The sequence below is a fragment of the Anabrus simplex genome, chromosome 8, assembly GCF_040414725.1.
Source record: "Anabrus simplex isolate iqAnaSimp1 chromosome 8, ASM4041472v1, whole genome shotgun sequence".
Classification (NCBI taxonomy): domain Eukaryota; kingdom Metazoa; phylum Arthropoda; class Insecta; order Orthoptera; family Tettigoniidae; genus Anabrus; species Anabrus simplex.
Genome location: NC_090272.1, coordinates 127,027,462 through 127,033,002, shown reverse-complemented (window position 1 = coordinate 127,033,002; position 5,541 = coordinate 127,027,462).

Here is a 5,541-nt window from a genome sequence, read left to right as displayed (position 1 = left end):
TTGTTTGTACACAGTTTTCAGTTTCACGATTCTGATCCCACCTGAATACCTCTTCCTAGAGCTCGTTTTTTAGCACAACATTGATATCCCACATTTTTCTTAATAAATTTGTTCTGAATTGATTTGAATTCGATTTTTCTATATTGTTTATGGTTTAATTTAGAATTACCATAGACTACTATATCACTCATATCCTATCCAAGTAAAATCACGTTTAACAATACAAATAAACATTTTAAGCCTTACGTATTGCCTCACACATACATAGATCAAGCAGGTTTGGCGAACGCACAAATTTTCAACATCAGACAGGTAAGTTCTGTAGGTAATTTAGAGAGTTTTGTGTTCCCGTTCTCCTATGCTTTCTTGAATACATCAAGGGCTTCGACAGTGTTGTCCAGAAGATCCTGTGGCAGGTACTTGTAGAATATGGTGCCTCGTCACTAGACATCGCATGTGTAGTATGCTTGTCGTAACTACGAAGACGCACACAGGAGATGCTGTCAATGGTGTACACGGTTTTATTTACAAATTATATATACGTTATACACACACACACACACACACTAATGAACTGCTATCTTAAAAAAAAACTGCTACGAAGAAGACTGCCATCTTAGCATGTCAATCAACTACCAACGCAACAAAATCAAAACATGAGTTCACGCACTTTACTAACGACTTTCACTAGCAGCACTCACTAACAACTCTACACCATCTTTTTATATACCTTGCCTGGCCAGGCTTCTAGAAAAGTATGACACATGTTTTCTCGAAGTTTCTTGAGACTTCAATAACCTATTTACGAATGAATAGAACATTCTATGCAGCTCTAATGACAAGATGCGTTGTTCTAGACTATTACCCTGTGTTGCACAATATTACATTGGATTTACACATCATAATTACAGGTAATAATTAATTATATACTATTAATTACGTGTTCTTACATTAAATAAACTCTTATTGATATACATACGGCAGATGTATCGTGACATTACCTCGCATATATTTTTACACAGGACAGATCATATAACACACAAATAATAAATTATACGACCACGATTTATACCATATGAAGTCAGTACATAAGTACGTAAATAATAATAATAATAATAATAATAATAATAATAATAATAATAATAATAATAGAAGCTTAGTAAACAAACATAAATTTGCAGAGAAACCAACAAGAAAAAATACAGGCTGGACAGAAACACGCAGAAAGGAACACAGTGAAAAAATGAAGAGATATTGGGAAGAAAAGAAGAAGAAACATTGTGCAAAATAAGTTCAAACGCGCTCCACAGCTGGGCACAACGAATCAAAATAATAATAATAATAATAATAATTGTTCCGGGGTTGGTGGATCAGCAGAGGTGAAAGAAGGTGCCGGGATGAATGGGTCTAACTACAGAATCAAAGTTAATTTCAAATTTCAAATGAAGGTTATATTTTTGAATGTTAACAATCAAGCAACGACAAAACCTTAACAACATTTCGCTTTCTGAAATAACAATTTGGAAACAAGACTTGAAAGATCCAAGATTCCAGAACTTTAACACTCTCGGGCTACACGCCCCTAGTTTTACAAAAGCACAATTTGTTCAAAGGGGCAGAAAACCCCTACCACATGGAGCACTTGCTCCCAACTTTTAACCTCAAGCCTCCCAGAGGCATTCTTACAACACCCGAAAAGAGCAGACGCGCTCTCAGTTTTTCAAGCCTATTCAGGGCAATATCAGACTTTACAATTAATTTCCATCAAGGCACAACTTACAACAACGACACGGGGATATCTAGTACCCAATCTGCTGGGCCTTAGTAGAAAAAGAACAGGTTAAGTAAATGGCCCGGAATACCAAAAAGAATGGAGGCGTGTACTTGCACACCTAAATATACATTTTAAAACCTAAAAGGCACTAGGCCGATGCAAGAGTGGCTATTCCCAAACTATGGAGGTGACTCTTATAAGGAAGAAATTTAAACATTACGGAAGAGAAAAATTCAGTTACCAAAACGTAGTCACCTCAAACCAAAATGAAGGGGAGCTCGAGAGGGTGAATCACTCTCTATCCCAGAATTCCAGTTACAAATTTAATTGAGTTTTTACATAAGCCGGCAGAAAAATTACATATTAAGAAATTAGGTTACATTGTAAAAGTTTCGGACCTTTCCCGCGGGTTAAAGATGTTAAAAGGGCCATTACCTTACAGAAGAGCTGCTGGCTGAAAAAGAGGCGCCTCCCGCTTCCTGCTACACGTCCATACACTAGGTTAGATGTTAATCAAGTGGCCAGGAGATGTGAAAATCAGCAGTTTTTATACCCTCGGGGAAAGTTCGAGACCTTTCATGAATAAAACAGCCACACCCCCTTAATTTTATTGGGTCGCTTAAAGTTACACACCAAATCTAAGAAGAAACCTGTGATTGGCTGAAGATTAATTACAGAAATTCTCGATTGGCTAAATTCAAAACTGGCGGAAGGAAAGATAAGTATTGCCAACCCACAACTGAATGAACGAAATTTAGTAAAGAACACACTTATGAATACAAAACTTCTTCAAATAAAGTTCCTTCACTTCGCACCAGGGTGCATGATCATAGTATTTCGGCAGTGACATCTCATGAGAGAATTTCCAAACTTCTTGATAAATAGTAAACAAAACAAGTCGAAATTCACAGTAACATCTTCAGGGGAAAGGTTTAAGTAGGTCCAGTTTTAAGTTCACTGTTTATCCTGTAGAGGAGTACTTTAAGGCGGAAGATTTAAACGTGCGGCGTAGAGGTGTACCACCCGGTACAATTATTATTATTATTATTATTATTATTATTATTATTATTATTATTATTATTATTAAGGGATCTGTCAGAGATTAACCGGTAGAGTCGGTTTCAATAACTTGAGAAACGATACTGCCGGCTTTGGTGCATGTTCCATCTTTTACATGTCTGTGAGAACAACGGAGAATGAAGGAATAAACTCGATGGATGAAGCTGTACGCACAAACCAGCTTCGGTGACGGGGCCATGTGAGACGAATTGAGGAAGATAGGTTACCTTGGAAAAAAGCTGACTCAGGCATAGAAAATAAGAGCCCGAGCTCGATGTCTGCAGTCGCTTAAGTACGACCAGTATCCAGTATTCGGGAGATAGTAGGTTCGAACCTCACTGACGGCAGCCCTGAAAATGGTTTTTCGTGCTCACCCATTTTCACACAAGGCAAAGGCCACGTCCGCTTCCTTCCCACTTCTAGGCCTTTCCTGTCCCATCGTCGCCATAAGACCTATCTGTGTCGGTGTGACATAAAGCAAATTGAAAAAAAAAAGAGAGAGATCAATGCGAACGATGATAAAAGGTGTGGAACTAAATGAGGCCACACAACTAGTTGGAAATAGAGTATTGCGGAAACGATTAATAATAATATTATTATTATTATTATTATTATTATTATTTTTGTTTGTTACGTCCCACTACCGAGGATTTCTGACCTAACGCTTTTCGACAAGGCAGTGATACTGATTCTCGGAAGTCATACCCTACCCCACCTATAATAAAAACGCACGTGTGTGTGTGTGTGTGTGTGTGTGTGTGCGTGCGTGCGTGTAGAGGTATGCTGCCTCGGTTATAATATAACTTACGAATCCGGGGCGATAAATGTAGAGCTTTTGAAATTAATAGTCAGGTTGTAGGGATTCCGACTCCACATAAAACGTGAGGTCAGTCGAAACTATAGCCTCGCTTGCTATGTATGTATTTGCGTTCGTATGCATATTTTCCTCTTGTTAGTCTTTTTCTCACACCCCGATAGGGTCACGGGTGTGAACTGTTTCACTCATATATAGTCTTGGATCTGTTTTACGGATATATGCCCTTTCTGACGTCAAATCTATGTATTCACTGTTAGGTGTTTCTTTGATGGTTGGTAGCGTACTGTGTTGTGTGAATATTAAGGACTGTGTAGGGACAAACAGAAAGTCACAGTAGCCGCGTCATAGAATTTAATGTCAGGGATCGGAACAGCGACCCTCTGGGCCCAAGGTCTGAACGCTGATCATTCAGTCTAGGTGTCAGACAACATTGGTAAATATACATGCGAAAAAGTATATATCATTCATGCTGTGTGCTGGCGGGATAAAAGTGAGGCTAGCCTCAGCCTTCTTTCACTGCCCCATGAATAATTGATAATGCTTGCTGCGGCCGGAGAACCACAGTTCGCCACGATATTTGCATTTCTTGGACATTTCAGAGGATTCCGGAAAGGCGGAAGGGCGACACAGGAAAAGGGAGCAAATAGAATTATTATTATTACTGTATTCTTATTACTATAAAACTGTAACATAATAACCATCCACCTTTGTCGAAGGGTCTGCCCTACCAGGGTACAAATAGCCACATGAAATTATCATTATTATTATTATTATGATTATTATCTATATATTAAAAGTGTTTACTAAAACAGCGTAGGCAAATCTGCCAGTCCATTCCACTGGACCAATTTGCTTCATATTTCTTTTATTCTCTCTGCAATTACCTGTCCGTGAATCTTGCGACTTTGATAGATATCTAAGATCAGCCAACATTGAGTAATCATAAAATAAAATCATTCGATGATCACTCCAATAATTTTATTTCAGGCGAAGGCTTACCTTAACCCGCAATACATCCTGTACTTAACAGGTTGCTAGGCTATTAACACTTTCATTAATATTCTGATGATGATGCTTGTTGTTTAAAGGGCCTAACATCTAGGTCATCGACCCCTAATGGTACGAAATGAAATGACAAATTAAAAGCCCATAAACATCCACTGATCACAGTTCACGAGGAATGAATGGGTGGATGGATATGCATTTAAAACTATCAGTGGAACCGACCCACAGTGCCTCACAATAGTATTACTGACCAAGGGACTGCTTCTATGGCACAATACTGAATCGATGATACTTGTAGTCGAAAGGGGTCCAAAATCCAAGTCAGCGGCCCCTCACAATGTTACTTATCGCTAGGAAAGTAGAACCATGGTATTTGTCATGTTGCGGTACTAATCAAGATTAGCGTAGACTCGCGGTATTTTACACATTATGGTACTACTCACAGGTAATGATTTGCACATGTATTACAGACCTAAGCTGTTTCGCACATTGCGGCACCATTTACCGGCAACGCAAACCTATGGTGTTCATCACATAAGGGTACTAACCACAGGGACTCGCACTATCCCGTGTGTTCCTCATATAGTGGGTACTAATCATAGGCAAGCCAGAACCATGGGTTCCCTCATCCCATGGTGTCGCTCATGTTGTGCTACTAATCACAAACCTATTTGATACCCAACATAGTGGTACTACGCGCAAGTAAAAGCGACCCATGGTGTTCCCCACGTGATGGTACTAATCACAAGCAGTACTAATCACCAGACCAGAGCCGGAACAACCCAGGCTACATTGAATTTGTCTTTAAGAGGGACTACCAGCGCCTTTGCCGAATGGTGATCAACTGGCCTTCAGTTCAGAGATTCCCGGGTTCGATTCCCAGTCG